Source organism: Quercus lobata, chromosome 1 (assembly GCF_001633185.2).
Source record: "Quercus lobata isolate SW786 chromosome 1, ValleyOak3.0 Primary Assembly, whole genome shotgun sequence".
Lineage (NCBI taxonomy): Eukaryota > Viridiplantae > Streptophyta > Magnoliopsida > Fagales > Fagaceae > Quercus > Quercus lobata.
In genome coordinates this window covers 6,504,329-6,526,073 of record NC_044904.1, presented here as the reverse complement: position 1 = coordinate 6,526,073, position 21,745 = coordinate 6,504,329, and the positions used below count along the sequence as shown (strand labels likewise).

Genomic DNA, 21,745 nt, shown 5'->3' with positions numbered 1-21,745 from the left:
AAGTAAAGAATACATTTTTATCCCATAAAAAATCTAGGTGACAAAATTTATCTGATATGGAGAATTTAAAAAACAACAACAGCTAAACAGCTAAATACTGTACTAAAGTCTTGCTTCTATATATATATATATATATTGCTTAATATATATACATTGCTTAATAGTTATATATTTTAATTCACAGGGATTTAGGATTTTTTTTTTTCCAACAAGAACAGCTTAAGAAAAATGAAGTTTCAAGAGCTCGACTCTACCCTCGATTCTCTTGATTGATCAAGCCTCGGAAGTGAAGTTTATGTTTCCTCAACTGTTGGTGGATTTATTGAGGTGCATAATTTAACAAATATGAACAATGCAAAAAAGCCCATAACTATTCATTTAAAGCCTGTTTTGAACCCTATTTGTTGTGTTATTTAAAGGACATAAGCCATCCCTAGAGAGGGTTTCATGATAGAAAAAAGCTTTGTTTGTCAAAGATCAACAGAGAAAGAAGATAATGGTTAAACGACAGCCGTGTAGTCTTTTCCTTACTTAAATTCTTTGTAGTTTTAGATTTATTTATCCTACAGGTGAGAGGCACATGTTATATTAATAGTTTAATACCCGTGGTTCTAGGCTGTTAAATTTGTTAGGATTTGCTGTTTGTAACAGTTTAGAGAGATAATCAGGGTTTGCTCTGTTTTCATTGTATATAAACAAAATCTTTGTACAGACTAATTAATCAATTTATTCAGTTAGAGTAATTTTCTCAGTCTTATGGATTTTGACAGGGAAGAATCTATTTTGGGCAATGTCAAACAGTCAGTTGAAGGACAACTATGATGACTAACAAATTGACCAACGGATTGCTCTGGATTTTTTTTTTTTTATCATCTCTATGTTTATCTTTTCTAAATAAATCAGATTATGCAGTGCTCCTCTGAAAAAAAAAACTGGCAGATTATACCTTTTTTTTTTTTCTTTTTTTTTTCTTTTGAGAAATAACTGGCAGATTCTAACTAGTGCTACACACCCAAAATCAATTATGGCGTTTCAAGGCTATCTAGTCTTAGGCCTCCTGGTTCTTCTTGACTTATTGACTAATGGCATTGCTGTTTCACCAAGCCATGACACTGCTTCACTCAACCGGACCAGTTTTCCAAAAGATTTTATTTTTGGGACAGCATCAGCGGCTTATCAGGTAACTAAAAGTCACAATTTCCTCTATGTAAATTTGTATCATAGTTTTACTGCAAATGTCATATGATTAATATTATTACGTAAACATGTGTGTTTTCTCAAATTTCCAGTATGAAGGTGCTGCAAAAGAAGGTGGTAGAGGACCAAGTACATGGGACATTTTCACTCATAGATATCCAGGTCTCTCTCTGTCTCCATCAATGTACAAGCTGCCATGCTATTTAAAATTTTGAGTAACATGAGAGCATTTGCAGCAGTGTAGCTATATTGCTATATTGCTATATTTTAGCTACACTGCTGCTAAAATGATGCTCCAACAGTGGAGCTAAATCTAAAAATTTTAGCTCTACTGCTACAGTGCACATCTAAAAATAGATGTGCACTGTTCATGAGGAGCAAAAAAAAAAAATATTTTAATCATCCAGGCATTAAAATAATGGCACTCTCTCTCTCTCTCTCTCTCTCTCTCTCTCTCTCTCTCATCTCTGAACATCACTCTCTCTCTCTCAATCCGGTCTCTCCAACTTGCCGCGATTCCACTTGACGAAAATATCGGCGATTCCACTCGCCGTATTCCAACTCACCGCGATTCCACTCGTCGTATTCAATTCCGTTGTGTACCAACGAAGGACCGTATTGGGCATCAACGAAGGACTGTATCGGGCACCTTCTTCGCTACCCGATACACCCATGCCAAGATACAGCAAGCCTTGCGACGAGGCTTGTTCGATACGACGCTCAGTGTTTAGGTACCATTCGTTGCCGCCGTCGATGATGGAGTCGCCTGGCTCCATGAAAGAGGAGACGACGGCGATGGTTTGATCAACCGAGGAGTCGGCCTTAACGAGGATGATGATGGATCTGGGGAGCCGGTCTCCGATTTGTGCTGGGTTTGTCTCCGGTTGGTGATTTTGTTTGGTCTGGATTGAGGATTTGGATTTTTTTTTTTTTTTTTTTACTGTGAACTGGTGGTGGTGGTGGTGGTGGTGGAGGATGTTTGTGCTGTGTGGTGGTGGTGATATATTATTTTAGGGATAATTACACATAACCCACCTGTGGTTTGGGCGAAAATCACTTTGCCTACCCGTGGTTTGAAAAGTATCACTTAACCCACCTGAGGTCTGTTTCCGTCACTCTCCGTAACCCACCTCGGTCTCTGCCGTTACAAAAACACATTTTAACCCCAAAACAGAACATAACGCGAATCAAAACCCCCAAAACTCAAACACTTTTCGAGAGAGACACCCAAGGTGCAATCAGGCTTGTTCTTCGCGGTTTGGAGCGTGTGGAGAGGGAGAAAGCACTTGTTTTGCATCATCGAACCTGGGCAAGGTATGTGTGATGTTTTTTCATCTGCATTTGGGTTCTTGATGTCATTTTTTTATGGTGACCCACCCACGTAGTTAGGTTTTGCTGTTCATCTGCACAGTAAAATTTTTTTTGTATGTTAAATTAGCATTTTGCTATTTATGTGTAGAATCGCTTAGGATATGCATTTTGCTATTGTTGTTTCTATAATGCATATACCTGAAGGAATCAAGTTTATTTGTCAATGATTGCACTTGTTTGTGAAGTGTGGGTAGTGTGGTCCCTATGAATTTGTTGGGAAGTCTGGTTTTGCATGTGCTTTATGTGGTCCTTTGTCCGTGTGTTGTTGTCAATTTGTTGGCTTGTTGTCTCTTTTGGCTTCTTCTCACTTTCTGCATGTCAGTGTGTGTAAACAAAATACTTATTTTAATTGCAGATGGATGATGTCACATTTGACCTTGAAATTCATGTTGGGGGATGTTTTGTGGAGGAGCCAACCATACAATATGTGGGTGGGTCTGTACGTTTACTGACAGAGATTGACCCTGACAAGTTGAGTTACTTTGAAATTCGGGATTTATGCCATCTAGTTGGTGCTCCTAAGGAACACAGTAGATATAAGTATTTAATTCCTGATGGTGATCTACAGCATGATTTAAGAGACATAGAAACAGATACAGATGTCGTAAACATGACTAACCTTCATAAGGCATGGTATGCTGAAAAAATCATAATCTATACTGACATAGATGTGGAGCCATTGGCAGTTGAGTATTCTGATGCAGGGGGAGTGGCAGATGGTGGCGTAGGTGGTGATGCAGGGGGAGTGGCAGGGGGAGTGGTAGGTGGTGTAGGTGGTGATGCAGGGGGAGTGGCAGATGGTGTAGGTGGTCATGCAGGTGGTGATGTAAGTGGTGATGCAGCAAGGGTTGAAATAGAATTGGATAGTGATGATGATGAAGATGATGAGAATGATGATGAGAGTGATGATGAAGAAGATGTTGAGGATGTTGACATTGATGCAAGAGATGAAGAATAGAATGTTGAAGGAGATGATGATGATGATGATGATGATTGGCTAAATGAAGGCCTAGAGGGGGATGACTTTGGTGATGATGTATTTGCTGCTCAAAACTCAGCTCCACAAGGTTCTGCTCCCAATACAAACCCAGAATCAAGCAATGCACCCCACACAGCCCCAGAATCAAGCAATGCACCCCACACAGACCCTGAGTGGGCTGAGCCAGCCCTTGAGGATGACCTGGTAAGCATGGATGAGTCTGATGATGAGCAGGTACCTGAGCAAGTAGAGTTTAATGCTAAGAGTGACATGAGAAATGTTATATTGAAGAAGGAGATGAAGTTCCCTAATGCAAAGGTGTTCAGAGCTGCTTTGAGGGAGTATGCAATCAAAAAACCTATTGACATCAAATTCAAGCTTAATGAGAAGACCAAGATATCAGTTCATTGCAAGAATGGGTGTGGGTGGAGATGTTATGCATCTCAAATAAGTGGAGAGCTAACATTTCAAATTAAGACCTTGATTGATGACTGTACTTGTCTCAAGTCTTTCAAAAACAACCAAGCAACATCAGCTTATGTTGCTAAGAGGTTCATTGAGGATTTTAGCAAAAATCCAAATTGGGAGGTGAGTGGTGTACACAACCATGTGATGCAAAATTTATCTGTTGACCTAAGTGTAAACCAAGTGTATAGGTCAAAGAGAAAGGCAAAGGATTTGATAAATGGAGATGAGCAACTGCAATATGGTGTCTTTAGGGACTATGCACAAATGATAACCACTGTAGACAAGGGGAGTAGGGTTATATTGCAGACAGAAATGGTTGAAGAGACTTCCCAGCCAAAATTTAAGAGGATGTATGTTAGGTTCAATGCTCAGAAGGTAGGATTTTTAGGTGGATGCAGGCCATTTATAGGTTTAGATGGTTGTCACATAAAACACAGATTTGGTGGGCAAATCTTATCTGCCACTACCAAGGATGCAAATGACAACATTTTTCCAGTAGCCATGGTTGTTGTGGAACAAGAAACCAGGGAGTATTGGATATGGTTTTTGGAAATTTTTGCTGATGATATAGGGAGGCCAGAGGAGTTTCAGTTGGTCTTCATTTCTGATTGGCAAAAGGTATGCAAGTTTTGTTTTGTTCAGTTACACTTGAATAGTTGACTTTGTTTGCTGAACTAACTTGTTTTGTTTGTTTGTTTGCTTGCTTATTTACAGGGGCTTATACCTGCAATAGAGACACTATTCCCTACCGTGGAGCATAGATACTGTGTGAAACACATCTACAACAATTTCAAAGTTGATCACAAGGGATTGGAGCTGAAGGATGCATTGTGGAGGTGTGCTGCTGCCACAACAGTAAGGGAGTTTGAGAGATGCATGCAGTACATAAGGGATTTGGATGAAAAGTCATACGAGTATCTTGCAAACATTGCACCTGCACAGTGGACAAGGTCACACTTCACTCCTAGGGCCTTAACAGATTGTTTGGTAAATAATTTGAGTGAGTCTTTTAATGCAATGATATTGAAGTCTAGGGACAAGCCTATCTTGGCAATGTTGGAGTGGATTAGGGTTAGACTTATTACTAGGCTTTACACAAAAAGGGAAGGGATACAGAAGTATGCTGGAAAGTTGTGTCCAAGCATACAAGATAGGTTGGAGAAATTGAAAGTTGAAAGTAAGGCATTTAGTGCTACCCCAGCTGGTAGTTTCCTTTATGAGGTAGGCAGTCAGTATGAGAGGCATGTAGTTGATTTGGTGAAGAAGACATGTAGCTGTAGGTCTTGGGATTTAAATGGCATTCCCTGCAAACATGCCATAACAGCCATTTATACAAACATTGAGACACCAGAAGACTATACCCACCCATGCTACTTCAAAGAAACTTACATGGAGATATACAAGGAGGTACTTTCTCCCATGCCTGGCCAGTCAGAATGGGCTGAGACTGGACAGCCTGCTCCCCTGGCACCTCACATACACAAACCACCAGGCAGACCACCCAAGCAAAGAAAGAGGGCTTCTGATGAGCCTAGGAATCCTTACAAAGCAAGTAGACAGAACAGACCTGTAAGATGTGGGAAATGCAAAAAGGAAGGGCATAACTCAAGAGGGTGCAAGGCTGGCATCACTGGGGGGACACCATGGCAGAGGAGACAGAGACTTCAAAGAGAAAAAGTTGTAAGTAATTAGGATTTAAATGGCAAAAAACAAAAAAAAACAAAAAACTTGTTTTTAAACTTACAATAGACACTGTATTGAAACTGGGTTTTGTTGCAGGCAAGGGAAGGGGTGCCTGCACCTAGATCTGCACCTCAGCCTGCACCTCAGCCACCATCCCAGCAGCCTACCCAGACCTACAACATGATGTCTGCCACTTAGCCTTCATCCTCACAGCAAGGAAATCAACATAGGCCATTTCACAAGAGAGCAGGATGGTTCTCTTCCTCACAACCAGAGTTTCACACACCTAGGGAGACCTGGGATACCTTACCAAGTTCTTCACAGGTAACTTAGTCCTGGATGGTTGTGTAGCTTGGGATATTTTTTAACAAGTGGATCTATTTTTTATTTTGTAGCCTTCACATGCAAGTGGGAGCACTGGTGGTGTGAGGACTAGAGGACAGCTTGCTGCACAAAGGCCACCAAAAATGAATCTAGTGGGTGGAAAGAGGAAAGAGTAAAGGCAAGAAATGAATGAAGCTAGTGGGTACGCATGCCAGCATTGGGAGTAAAGCTAGTGGGAACATGTGGGCCTTTTTGGTTTTTTTTTTTTTTGTGAAGACCACTGTTGGCCTTTTGTAATTATCAATTAGTGTAAAAAACAGTCACTGCTGGCCTTGGAATGTGCTTTTTTGTAATTACTAATTAGTGTAAAAAAACAATCACTGCTGGCCTTGGAATGTGCTTTTTTGTAATTAAAGTACAATACACTCCAGGTTGTTATATGGAAGTTGTGATATTACAGTTTGTATGGAACAATATTTGTCCAAACTAGATTATATGGAAGTTTATTTATTGCTACTACAAATTGTGTCCAAATATATTATTTTTATTGTGGAATGGTATGCACAACCAAATTATATGAAAGTTTATTTATTGCTACTACAAATTGTGTCCAAGTATATTTTTCTAATAGAGTGTATGTGAAGTTTTTATTGTGGAATGGTTGTTATGGTATGCACAGCCAAATTATATGGAAGTTTATTTATTGCTATTACAAATTATGTCCAAGTATATTTTTCTAATACAGTGTATGAAAGTTTTTATTGTGGAATGGTTGTTATGGTATGCACAGCCAAATTGATAATTGACCATTACTTCTTCCATTGAATGGTTGTTATGATATGCACAAAATACTCAAGAATTGACCAATTCTTCATTCATTGACACATCAAAACATTACATCAGTAGGCTAGTGCTATTACAATGCAAATTCATTAACACCATTGCCATAACTATCTCTACTAACCAATTAACTACTTCAGGGGCAACAATCTAGGTCTCTTCACTCCAAAGAACTCAATTGAGCCAAAACACAACAACATAACAATAACAAAAAAGATCCATGACAAAATGCATGCAGACTTCCATATTCTTTGCTTCTCTTCAGCAAGAATGGTTTTTTCCTTAGCTTTTGCATAGACAGCTCGAGCCTTTCTCTCCCTTTCCTTGGCTTTGGCTTCGGCTTCGGCTTCCTCTTCAAGAGCCTTTTCTGCCATTTGCCTAGCTTCTTCTGCCGTTTCCAGAGCTGTCCTTTCCCTCTCATTTGCAAGTTGGAGAGCAGTCTGAAACCTAGACATCTTCTCTAGAGCCAAAGGTGCAGCTTCATTCCCACGAGGGCAGGTTGGGTTATCAATCCAAACAAAGAAATGACACTTAGGTCCAACCTTATAACGGCTACAACCCAAGAACCTCCTCCCAAAATTGTGCAAACTCAAACTTGTTCTCAAAACACAAGTCTACTCATTGCACATATGTCCACATGAACCCGAGAAATTACCACTTGATGAAGACATCTCAACATAACACGATTCCTGGATTTAGACTTTCACACAGTAAGTTCACACTTGAACAAAATCTGAAACCCTAAATCAGGAACAGACCCAAATGCAGATGAAAAAACATCACACATACCTTGCCCAGGTTCGATGATGCAAAACAAGTGCTTTCTCCCTCTCCACACGCTCCAAACCGCGAAGAACAAGCCTGATTGCACCTTGGGTGTCTCTCTCGAAAAGTGTTTGAGTTTTGGGGGTTTTGATTCGCTTTATGTTCTGTTTTGGGGTTAAAATGTGTTTTTGTAACGGCAGAGACCGAGGTGGGTTACGGAGAGTGACGGAAACACACCTCAAGTGGGTTAAGTGATACTTTTCAAACCACGGGTAGGCAAAGTGATTTTCACCCAAACCACAGGTGGGTTATGTGTAATTATCTCATTATTTTATTATAGTAGAAATATTATTTTATTGTGATGAATATATTATTTTATTGTGTTGAAAGCTAAAATAGATCCACTACTGCAGCATGTGTCTAGGTAAAATAGATAAAGTAACTTTTGGTGGAGCTAAATTGCTAAAAATTTAGCTCCACTGCTTTTAGATTTAAAAAATTTATTATAAATCATTATTGTTAAATTTAAAGGAATACAAAATCAGGAGATTGTGTCATTTAAAATAATAGTAGATAATAAAATGATACAAGTGGTGGATCTAGATGAAAATTAGTAATAACTTACCTTCTTGGTTTTCTTGTGAAATTGTATAGTTTATATTAGAGATAAAATTCCCTAAATTATAAGGATTTACAATTTCAACAAAAGTAATGCTAGGGATACTGCAACTTTTTTTTGTTAGGATTGAAATTTACTGTTTATTGGTGTATCTGGGTTCGGAGTCAGCTATGCGGCTATGCCTCCAAGAATTGGGAAAAGAAAAAGAAAGACTATTTTGATTCACAATTTGCTTAGTTGACCATTGTACAACTCCTTGGTCTTTTAAACCACACCTCACAGCTGTCACCCCACTAGTCTCTGTAACTAACTCCACTGCTAACTCAACTGCCCTTGCACAGTTTCCTAACCACTGTCACTAACCCACCCGTATACTCTACACCTGATATGCCAGCCTTATATGGACACGTAGGCAGTTACACTACACTAACCGGTCACTACCATACAACCCATCATACAACTGATATAACCACCATAGATACAACTCTACAAAACAACCTACAAAACTATGCTTAACACTTTTACTGCATGAAGTCAAAAAACTTATCTGTCACCAATTTCCAAAACATATTTCAAATATTCATATATTATTGAAGTCCACTAATTCATTTGTAAATTTTAGATTGTAAAACCTTTATCATTTTCCTACAAAAAAAAAATCAAATAAATTGTAGGAATTTTTTACAATAATAACAAATCAACTAAACCTAAGGAATGTACAACTCTTACAAGTTAAATTATTGATTTCGTGGCCTATTTTTAGCTGTATTTGAATTTGGATTGGACTCATTAATTGTTGTATTTGAATTTGAATTGGACTCATTAAACATCTTATTATCAAAATTGATCCATTTAAAATGAAGATCATTTTTCTTATTGAAGAACCAAAAACAAACAAACACTGTGCGTGTTGATTCAAAGCTGAAAAATTGAGATAACTATGAGAGTTTCAGGAGTTTAACCGGATTTAAATCAAAGCATGTGGTATTAGGACCAAGCAAAATAGCTGCCTAATTCTCTGTACAAGTAGTGGCATAATAAAATTCTTTTTACTTCTTCCTGTTTTACATTGGCCTTGACTCTTTTTTCGTAATGAGCTCGGGGAGGCTAGAGTATACACTTGCTTGATAGAGCTTTTTTTTTTTTTTTTTTTTTTTTTTTTTTTTTTTTTGGGATAGGATTGATAGAGCTTCTATGGGGACCGGCCCAAAATAATAGGCTGGGCCCTAGGCCCGTCTGAGGACGCAACCCATCCGAGGAGCCAACGTGACCCAAGTAATCCGTATTCATGGCCATTGGGGCAAAAAAAAACATGTCCGAGGAGAAATCATGTCCACTGGGGCAAAGAAAACATGTCCGAGGAGTAATTTCTCCTCGGATACTGCAAAAACCGGAGCAAAGGTACATCCAAGCCACTACAGTCCATCTTCTAAATACGTAAAAAGGAAGGAAACTTGAAATATCTCAGCAAAGGCTGCCACCACCACATTAAATGCATTACAACTACTCTCCTGACCGCATTAATGTGGAGAAGACCCCTAAATAGTGCTACCTTGGCTACCGCAACTCACAAAGAACTGAGAGAGGTGTCTGATGGGACAGGTGTTCAAGTGGGGGTTTGGATGATCAACAAGTGTAAAGCTCAGATAATTGGAAATGGCCTATATAATATGTAAAAGTCCCCCAAGAGAAGGGGACGAGAAAAAAAAAGAGAGAATATTGTAGCATGGAAAGGAGTCTTACTGCATTGATCTGTATCTATTAATCAAGTTTTTAGCTCTATCATTCCGGGTGACCTTTCAACACAATAGCATTTGTTCTTGTTCTTGTGTTCCCTTAACCCATGCAACAATCCGTTTAAACTTACTTAAACCGAGTTCTTTAGCCCATACTCTACAAGAATTCATTGTGTTGGGCTTTTTAGACCAAGGCTTGTAACAACAAGAATTTGGTTACTAAATTGTGCCCCTACAGCTTCTGTATATTGTTAAAATTAAAAACGTATATTTAAATATTGTTAAAAATTTTAACCATAAGTTATTTAGATTTTGCTACATTATTAATAAGTTAAATAAATAAATAAGTAGTTAATAATGTTTATTCAAATATTAATGACCTAACAATATCTACAGATTCTATGCCTCTTGTTTTATTAACAAGAGCTATGATGGAGTTTGAGAGCTTATCCCCAATTGACGTTTTAAAAAGAATAAAAAAAAAGAAAGAAACAACAACAACAACAACAACGTAAACAGTAAACATTCACATTACTATATATCTTTAAGATATTTATTTTTCTTCATTTTCCCCCCTTATTTCCTTTCTTCCATAACTGAACTCCAAACAAGAAATAAGTTTTATATGTTCTGGTTGGGAGTCTTAAGTACTAGTTCCATTTTTCTTATGGCTCTAATTAGTAATTACTAATTCCTAAATAGTAAAAGAAAAAAAAATAAATCCTTACAATGAAATTGCAGGTAAGATAAAGGATGGAAGCAACAGAGATGTAGCTGTCGATCAATATCATCGCTACAAGGTATATATATGTTGTTCTGTGTTTGTGATGAAAATTAGAAAGATAATCATTCATTAGCTCCTAATTACTAAGAGTCTTGTAACACAATTGCATAGTTTTGTTTTCTTTATAAGGAGAACCGGGGTTTTCATCATCCTGTCTCCACTTGTTATATATATCTGTTGTGTTATCTCCTAATTTGCCTCTAATTAACTTTTGTGTTTTGATTATTATTATTATTATTTTACATTTTTAGGGTCCAATTATGTTTGCCACATGCATTTTTCTAATTATTGAGCATATCTAACCAAATACAAGATAATCACAGTATAAGAACTCCTCATTTTAGGTTTTTCAAACAATTTTTATATGCTTTGTTATTATACATTGTAGGGAGATGTTCGGATTATGAAAAAGATGGGCTTAGATGCATACAGATTCTCAATCTCATGGTCTCGAGTATTGCCAAGTAAGATTATCCTATTCATAGTTCCATAAAAGGTTAGAAACATCCAAAGACATGGACATAAAAATCGGTACATCAAGTACACACCTTAGGCTGCAATTGAATGGCTATTGTTTTGTGACCAAATTATGTTCCTAACAATCTCCTTTTGGGACTAATTTCAGAAGGAAAACTATCCGAGGGTGTGAAATGTGAATAAGGAAGGAATCAAATACTACAACAAACTAATCAATAAGCTCCTAGCCAGAGGTCGTGAAAATTTCTTAAATTCCATCACATGTGATCAACTTATCATGCATTATTAATTCTCTGCTGTGGCCCTCTTATGAATGCAGGTCTATAGCCCTTTGTGACCCTCTTCCACTGAGACCCTCCCCAGGCACTGGAAGATGAGTATGGTGCTTTTTTGAGTCCCCATATTGTGTAAGTGGTTAATTTACATTATGATCAACCATTTTATTCATCCGAATTCTAATTAGCATACTTTTTACAAATTTTGTCACTATTTTGATGTTTAAAATTTAAATTGATTACCCATTTTGAAGATAAGGAATCAAAGAGGGGCCCATTTTGATTATTATTATTGTCAATAAATGACTTATTTGTGAAGTTTCTTGCTCATTGTCTTACAGAATTATTGAGTTTAATATTATTTGTTAAGAATTTATCATTGAAATTTTTTTATGCGAGTTCATGATATGATACATTAGCGTATTATTAACCTACAATTTCAAATAAGACATTTAACTTCCTCTTGTTTTTAATAGTCCTATAATGAGATTTATTTTATTATTATTATTTTTTTTTTCAGTATTACTGTATAACTCTTTGTGTCCAATATGCTCCACTAAAATGATGACTTTTTGAAAAATGAAAAATATTGAAAGTAACAGTGAGATTGGACAAAATTAGATAGAATGATTAAATTGAAAATATATTAGAGAGAGGATTGAAATGAGAATTGTGGAATTTACAGGATTGAATTGAAAATCTGTAAAAGTTGGAAAGTACAATTTCAGTAATTTGTAATTTAGTCATTATTTATACCAATCACTTAGTATCATTATTATTATTATTATTATTATCCATTTACAAATGTATTACACTAACAAAGAAAATTTTTATCTACATAAAAGTTTTTTTTTGCTAACAGATTTATAGTTCAACTAGTTTGTATCTCCTAGTATTTCCAATTGAGATTAGAGACATTCAAGCTCAAATCCACTTCCCCCAACTACTGAATTAAAAAGAAAAAAGAAAAGAGAGCTTTTTGCTATTTGGATAGTTAGGCCTTCTAGATCAATAACTGAATCATGCTATAAATGACATGCTCAAATACAAATGCAGAATTAATTGGTGTAATGTCAGTTATTAGATAGTTTTGATACTATTAAATGTATATGTTTAGGGATGATTTTCGGGATTATGCTGAGCTTTGCTTTAGAGAATTTGGTGATCGTGTCAAGTATTGGATCACTCTAAATGAACCATCGAGCTATGTCAAGTATGGTTATATTAATGGGAAATCACCACCGGGTCGATGTTCTAGTTGGCAACAGTTAAATTGCACTGGTGGAGATTCTGGGACAGAGCCGTATTTGGTGTCACATAATCAACTTCTTGCTCATGCATCTGCTGTCAAAGTGTACAAGCAAAAGTATTAGAGAAAGAGGTTTCTGGAAGTTTAGAGAGAAAATATTTGAGAGAGAAGATATTTCTCATTCATCAAAATCAGAAAATGTACAAAGTAAGTAATTAGATGAGTCCCTGTTTCTATATATACAGCAACAGAGGAGCTAAGACTGAAAACAGAAAATTAACAAACTCCCTAATCTAACGGAAATGCAACTGAACCATTAGATGCTTGACAGGTGGACCACTAATACAATTAACTGGAATTAAATTACTTCACATGCTAAGCACGTGATCTTATTAATCAACACGCAGTCGTTTTGTTCTTCAGCTTGCTCTGATCTTTTAACCTCACGTGTGTCGTTTTGCCTTGCACTTGATGTTTGGCTTTGTCCCTTTTATGTGATTCAGTTCCAGCTTCAACACTCCCCCTCAAGTCCTGAACCTCAAGTTCTGAGACTTGACCTTCTTGAACTGAAACTTGATCTGTGATTTGTGCCTTCACAATCCTGGGAACAAAAATGTCCTTCAAACCCAACTTTCCAGAAAGTCTTGTAAAAGCTGAGAAACCAAGTGCTTTGGTAAAAAATATCTGCCACTTGTGAATTAGTAGCAACATGAAATGTTTTAATCATACCCTCCATGATCTTATCCCTTACCAAATGACAGTCCACCTCAATATGCTTTGTCCTTTCATGGAAGACTGGATTTGTAGCTATATGCAAGGCTGCTTGATTATCACAGAATAACATAGCTGGTTTTGTATGATTCACCCTTAAATCTTTAAGTATTTGCAGCACCCAAGTGACCTCACACGCTACACTTGCCATTGCTCTGTACTCAGCCTCAGCTGAGGACCTTGAAACAACACCTTGCTTTTTAGACCTCCATGAAATTAATGATTCCCCTAAGAAAACAGCATAACCCGTTAAGGATCTTCTAGTGTCAGGGCATTCAGGCCAATCCGCATCACAAAAGCTCTTAATATGCAGGTCAGATTGGCTTGGCAAAAAAATGCCTTTTCCTGGTGAGCCTTTTATATATTGAAGTACTCTATTAGCAGCTAGTAAATGGGGCTCTCTTGGCTGTGATACATACTGACTTAGCCTATGTACAGCATATGTGATGTCTGGTCTTGTCAAAGTAAGGTATAAGAGTCTCCCAATAAGCCTTCTAAACTGAGAAGGATCTATCAATGGCTTTCCCTTATACTTGGACAACTTTAAGTTTTGCTCCATGGGAAACTTGACTGGTTTGGAACCTAGAAAACCTGTATCTTCCAAAATTTCCAAGGCATACTTTCTTTGGTTCAAGCTTATACCTGCATCAGTTCTAGCCACTTCAAGCCCTAAGAAGTACCTTAAGGACCCCAGATCCTTCAAACCAAATCTGTCATCAAGAACCTTCTTCAAATGTTGAACACAAGTTGGATTATTACCAGTCAACAATATATCATCTACATAAACCAAGAGCACTGTGAATGAAGCTCCTTGTGTGTGTGTGTGTAAACAAAGAATAATCTGATTTTGATTGAATGAAGCCCATTTGCAAAATGGTGGATGAAAACTTCTCAAACCATTTTCTAGAGGCTTGTTTCAATCCATAAAGGCTCTTATTCAATTTACGTACCAGATGCTCCCCCTTGCTGTGAAAACCGGGTGGTAAACACATGTAAACATCCTCAACCAACTCACCATGGAGAAAAGCATTATTGACATCCATTTGGTGAAGAAACCACCCATTCACAGCAGCCAAAGATAAGACAATCCTGACTGAAACGGACTTAGCAACAGGACTAAAAGTTTCGGAATAATCCAAACCAAGCTTTTGGGTAAAACCCTTGGCAACCAAGCGAGCTTTGTACCTCTCTATAGAACCATCTGAGTGATACTTAACCCTATAGACCCATTTACAGCCAATGGGAGACTTACCTGCAGGTAAAGGGGTTAGTGTCCAAGTATTATTAAGCTCCAAAGCTGCAATTTCCTTGTCCATGGCAGCTTTCCACTCAAGAAACTGAACTGCCTGAGAAAATGAAACAGGTTCACATGGGACAGAACTAACAGCCATGACAAAGGATGCAAACTGAGGTCCAAGATGTGAGTAACTGAGAACATTTGAAATGTCATAAGGCAAACCAGAAGCAGGCTTGGTACTAACTGCTTTACAAGAATAATCAGCAAGGTAAGAAGGTGGGTGATGGGTTCTGGGTGATCTCCTTAAGGCAGGTAAGGAAGAGGATGAGGAAATAAGCAAAGATTGATCAAGAGAAGGTGGTGAAGGAGGAACAACAGGGTCCAAAGCAGAAGGTAAAGACACATCAGGTTGGTAATCACAATGAGAAGTATTAGAAGTAGAAGGAGTAGGATCAATGGGTGAATCAGGTTGGGAAGTGGCCAAGATTGAATCAACCAAAGGAAGGTTAAGAGGATCAGAAACATAAGGTGCATTAGAAACACAATGGGGAAACACAAAAGAATCAAGATAAGAAGTGGAAGGATGATCAGATGAGACAAAAGGAAAAATATGTTCATAGAAGATGATGTCCCTGGAAAAATGAATAGAATTGGATTCAAGGTCAAGAACCTTGTATCCTTTAACGCCATGAGGATAGCCTAAGAAGACACATTTTCTGGCCCTAGGTGCAAATTTGTGCCTATTATGTGGTAAAGTGGATATGTAACACAAACAACCAAAACACTTTAAATGCTTATAAGATGGAGAAGACTTAAAAAGCAATTCATATAGACTTTTGTTATTTAGAAGTTTGGAAGGCAATCGATTAATAAGATAGACAGCAGTGAGAATGCAATCACCCCATAAACACAAAGGCACATTGGATTGAAATTTTAGTGCTCTTGCAACATTGAGAATGTGTTGATGCTTCCTTTCAACAATTGCATTTTGTTGTGGAGTATCAACACATGACAATTGATGCAAGATGCCTTTGGAATGAAAAAATTCCCTTAAGAAAAATTCTGTACCATTGTCACTCCTAATAGTCTTAACAGAAGCATGAAACTGAGTATGAACCATGTTAACAAAATTAGGAATGAAAAACTGAGTATCAGATTTATTCTTGAGAAGATAAACCCACGTACAACGAGAGAAATCATCAACAATTGTTAAGAAATACCTAAAACCTTCAACAGTACAAGTGGAAAAGGGACCCCACAAGTCACAATGAACAAGCTCAAAAGGCTGAACAGATACATGACTACTAGAAGGAAAAGGTAACCTCTTTTGCTTAGAAAGGTGACAAACTTCACAACAATCTAGATTATTGAAAGCTTCAGAACTTACAATCTTATTTAACAAAGAAAGCTTTGAAAAAGAGGGGTGTCCCAATCTGCTGTGCCATAAAGTAGAAGAGGTATGGCCAGCAAAAGTAACCAAGGCAGTAGGAGCAATCTGAGAAGCAGGAGCTTGCAGCAGATACAGCCCTTGACACTCTTTACCCAGACCAATCATGCTCCATTGAGCTAGGTCCTGGATAAAACACCAATGTCCAAGAAAAATAAGACAACAAGAAGATTGTTGTGTAAGTTTGCTAATGGAAATAAGATTGAAACTGAAAGTAGGAACACATAAAACATTTGTGAGTGTCAAAGTGGGTGAAATCTGCACAATGCCTATATGTGTTACTAAGGCTTGATCCCCATTTGGCAAGAAAACATAGGAATGGACAGTGGAAGTGATGGTAGTAAGTTGTGACACTGAGTGGACCATATGGTCAGTAGCACCAGTGTCCAAAATCCAAGCTTTAGACTTAAAATGAGGTCTATCAACAATATGGGTAGAGAAAACAGAATGTGTAAAATTGGGAGGAATCCAAAAAGGATTACCTGAAAAGTTGGAAGCATCAGTAGTAAAGGAAGAAGTTGAGTTAGGTGGTAAGGCAGGTTGAATAATGGGAGCAGATGCCATGACAGTAGCAACTTGATGAGCAGTAGAAGTACCAATACCAGAACCAGAAGCTGTGACTGCTTTCAAATAGTTAAGGAGTTGCTCACATTGAACCTGAGAGATGGGACATTGAGGCTGAAAATTTTGGATAGAAGTCTGTGGAGAAGCAACCGTAGCACCAAAGGAAGGCTGTGGAAGAAAACCAGCTTCAGATTGAAAGTTGTGATTAGGAAAACCAGCATTATTTTGGATCAAATTTTGATTGGCTGAGGCAAAACCATCCATATTGCCAAAATGTCCAGAAGGCAAAATTGCTAAAACTTGATTTGCCATAGCTTGATTGCTTCCCTTGTGCTTATAGCCTGGAGGATACCCATGTAACTTATAACACTTGTCTGCAATATGACCACTAAGGCCACAGTAAGTACAAATGGGTTTATCCTTCTTGAAATGACCTTTGGTACCACGATTGCCTTGATTCTGTCCTTGATTGCCATTAAAACCCTTAGCATGATTAGCAAACATAGCAGTAGCCTCAGTAGGATAAACTATATTGACTCCATGCCCAAAACTCCTTCTCTTTTCTTCTTGCAAAATCAAGGAGCAGACCTTGCTAATAGATGGAAAAGGTTCAAGCAATAAGATCTGACCTATTATGTTCCCATAACTATCATTTAATCCCATCAAGAAATGGAAAACATGCTCCTTATGCTGTGCTTCCAATTGAGAAGCCTTAGAACCACATGTGCAAGTACAATTGCATACAGTGAAAGGTTGAAAATTGATAAACTCATCCCACAGAGTCTTAAACCTAGTGAAGTATGAACTTACTGTGAGTGTACCTTGAGAAAGACGAGCAATTTCCTTTTGCAGCTCAAATTGCCTTGGAGTATTGCCCTGTGAAAGTCTGTCTCTGAGGTCAATCCATAAATCCCTTGCAGTGTTGATGTACATCACACTTGCCTTGAGATCCATGCTGAGAGAGTTGGTCAGCCATGAGAGCACAGTGGTATTACACCTACTCCAAGAATTGTACAGTGGAGAGGTAAGATCTGGTTGTGGAATAGAACCATTCACAAAACCAAACTTGTTCCGTGAACTTAGAGCCAAGAACACTGATCTCGCCCAACTCAAATAGTTCTCTGGACCGGTTAAAGGTTGCGAAGTAAGAACTATTCCTGGACTCTCAGTGGCTCGAAGAAAATAAGGATTGTTAGCAAATTCATCTGCCATTGTTGTGCTTGGAGAAGGCACGGATTGAGTGGAAGATTGTGCTTGATTGGCTGTTGAATCAGAAGCCATGAAAAAAAAAAACTAGAATTTCAAGCGAATCAAGAAGAAAAGAAAGAAACTTTGAAAACCAAAACTGTTTCGCAACTAGAATTTCAAGCGAATCACGAAGAAAAGAAAGGAACTTTGAAGACTAAAACCTGTTTGGCAACAGATGAAAGAAAATCAAAAGAATCTTGCTCTGATACCATATTAGAGAAAGAGGTTTCTGGAAGTTTAGAGAGAAAATATTTGAGAGAGAAGATATTTCTCATTCATCAAAATCAGAAAATGTACAAAGTAAGTAATTAGATGAGTCCCTGTTTCTATATATACAGCAATAGAGGAGCTAAGACTGAAAACAGAAAATTAACAAACTCCCTAATCTAACGGAAATGCAACTAAACCATTAGATGCTCGATAGGTGGACCACTAATACAATTAACTGGAATTAAATTACTTCACATGCTAAGCACGTGATCTTATTAATCAACACGCAGTCGTTTTGTTCTTCAGCTTGCTCTGATCTTTTAACCTCACGCGTGTCGTTTTGCCTTGCACTTGATGTTTGGCTTTGTCCCTTTTATGTGATTCAGTTCCAGCTTCAACAAAAAGTATCAGGTTCCACGCCTAAATTGTTTTATGTTTATTTTTTTTTTACCTTTTTTTTTTATTGAAAATTGTACTACATTCAATAATAAGTTGGATTCCACTCAGGGCACACTTATTAGCTACAGTTCCCATGGTTGACATGCACTTGATACAGGACAATCTTAGGTAGTTCATTTAAAAAATATTTTCAGAGAAAATAAATTTGCAAGTTAAACTTGTTTTTCAGTATTAGTAATTAAGTAAGTATTATCTTTTTCCATTAGTGTGGGATTGGATTAACTTTTTGTTGAAAGCTTATCGATTGATTTGTTAAAAGTTGCCAAAAATACAAATTCCATTAGCTTGAGTGTGTCCTTATAAATAAGCAAGCTTTCGCTATGAGCAAAAAGTACAGAGGCTCTATTGGTATATCCCTAGTCTCAGACTGGTATGAGCCATTCTCTAATGCGAGGCATGACCGTGATGCTGTGCAAAGAGCCCTTGATGATTTCATATTTGGATGGTAAGTATACTAAAACTACATGACTCTTTGTTTTGGACATCTATTTCACTATTTGCTAGTTATTTTCAAAGAAAAGAAAAACCCTTTGCTAGTTTAATATAATAGGTACAATAAAAGCTTAAAATTTTGTGGTTTGTGGTAGGTTTGTGGATCCCCTAACCAACGGTGACTATCCACATAGCATGCAATCTCTAGTTGGTGACCGATTACCCAAATTCACGAAAGAGCAATCCAAGCTAGTAAATGGGTCATTTGATTTTCTAGGGCTAAACTTCTATACTGCTAATTATGCAGCCGATTCAGATCACTCGAAAGCTGATAACAAAAGCTACTTGACAGATTTGCAAACTAATACTACTAGTATGAACTCAAACATTTGGAGCCATGATTCTCTTTTTCTTATATATGTAAGTCATATGTACTAACAAGACCATGCTTTTTCCTTTTGTTGTGGCAACTCATGAGCGCAATGGGATCCCCATCGGTCCAAAGGTGTGTATGAAATTAAACATACATAATATTGATACAGATCTTAAGATTGTTACAATAGTTTGATTCTTTTTTTTTTTTTTTTTTTCTTTTATGCAATTCTTAAATGGTTTAATTTTCACACAACTTGAAGATAAATATATATATATATATATATATATAAAATTTTAGTTGTTTATTAGCATCCTTCTCTAAGGTAGTATGATAATGAAAGTAGAGTAATAATGTGAGACAAATGTCATTTATCTATAATCAAAAATTCCTATTATTGTTCAGTTTTAAATATTAAAAAAAAAATGAAATAAAATAAAATAAAAAACCAAAAACAACCCAATGCCATAGAAATATGATTGGAGAACTCACCAGGAACGCCAACTACCACCAGAAATTCTCTAAATAGACACACACAACGAAATATGCAACGAAGTATGAAAAGCCTTTCAGTAATCTTAACCGGATTTCTCAGTCTTCTTTATTCTCGAAACTCAATGCCTTGGACTAAATTGAAAAGCTACAAATATCTTCTAACTAAACCCTTAAATTCCAAGGAAAAAAGAAAAAAAAAAGGTGGATGAAAAATATTTCGGTTGATGAATATAAGATACTAATTAAATTGATTAATAAAAGCAAGTTCTTTGAAGGGATTGAAGTTGATGAATAAGTAGTATTCGATGAAAAAATTCTGAAGAAAAAGATTTCCATGGCAAAATATGTAATCCCTAATGGTTAACCCTAGAGCTTTTGATAATCTCTGGCAGCTTATCGTACTGGTTGGCGTTTCCGGTGAGTTCTCTGATGGCTTCTATGGCATTGAGGTTTTAACGGGTTCTTTCTTGTGTTTTTTATTTTTATTAAAAAAAAAAAAAAACTGAATAATCTGGATGAATAGGATTTTATGTTGTTAAGTTGTTCTTGTGTATGGTATTCCCTATTCTTCCATTTGAAAAAGAAAAAAAATGGTGTGGCACCATTTCATTAGAGTGTGTAAAGAGATTTTAATATTGAATCCTTACTAAATTTAAATTCTTTCTCTAAAATGACATTTCAGGCTGCTTCAGATTGGCTCTATGTCTATCCAAGGGGAATTCGAGACATTCTATTATACACAAAGAAAAAGTACAATAATCCACTAATTTTCATTACCGAGAATGGTAATTTTCTTTTGAACTTTTCAATTATGTTCTCATAAAGTTACAGTGCTAGCCATAGAAATATAAAATTTGAAAGGAATAGTAGTTTGATTTCCATTTTTTTTTTTTAATGAATCTAAAAATCTACCACTATATTATAGGAATTGATGAATTCAATGATGCTACATTACCGCTTAAGGAAGCCCTTGCAGACAACTATAGAATTGATTTCTACTATCAACATTTTCAGTATCTTCATAGGGCTATCAAGTAGAGAAGATGTCTCTCTTTCAAATCTAATACTAATATGACTTTATTACTACTAATATCAATATGCCGTATAAACAATTATGAAAATTGTTGTTGAAAGTCCAATTGATCCATTTTTCAATGTAGGGAATGTGTTAACGTGAAGGGATATTTTGCATGGTCATTATTGGACAACTTTGAATGGAGTAATGGTTACACCGTTCGGTTTGGCATCAACTACGTAGACTACAAAAATGGGTTGAAAAGACATCCAAAATTGTCTGCCCATTGGTTTAAGAAATTCCTCAAGCCATAAGATGACAAATTTATGACTATACTCATGTTGAACTATATATATATAGATACTATGGATATACTCATGTTTAAATCATGTCTATAATCTGTATTCAATAAATTAAATTAAAATAAAATTAATGTCACTGTTTACAAACTCGAATGTTTCTTTTTTGAATAAAATTAAAGATCATTTCTTCTCTATTTTAAATAATGACTGTAATTTGTATTCAATAAATTTAAATTATTGTCACTGTTTACAAACCCAAATGTGTCTTAATAAAATTAATGTCACTATTTACAGGGAAAAATATTTTGACTGTTTGGCCTTTTGTATTAGGCACAACCATATTGCCAACCTAAATTTCATTTAATGGAAAAGTAAATTTCAAGACAATGATTTGGTTAAGATGAGGAAAACCCTAATGGAAAAAA

At 36.6% G+C, this 21,745-nt stretch overlaps 1 pseudogene; it reads left to right on the top strand.

Annotated features, from left to right (window-relative positions):
- Positions 1–237: 237 nt before the first annotated feature.
- Positions 238–21,248, top strand: LOC115976341 (annotated as a pseudogene).
- The last annotated feature ends 497 nt before the right edge of the window (positions 21,249–21,745 follow it).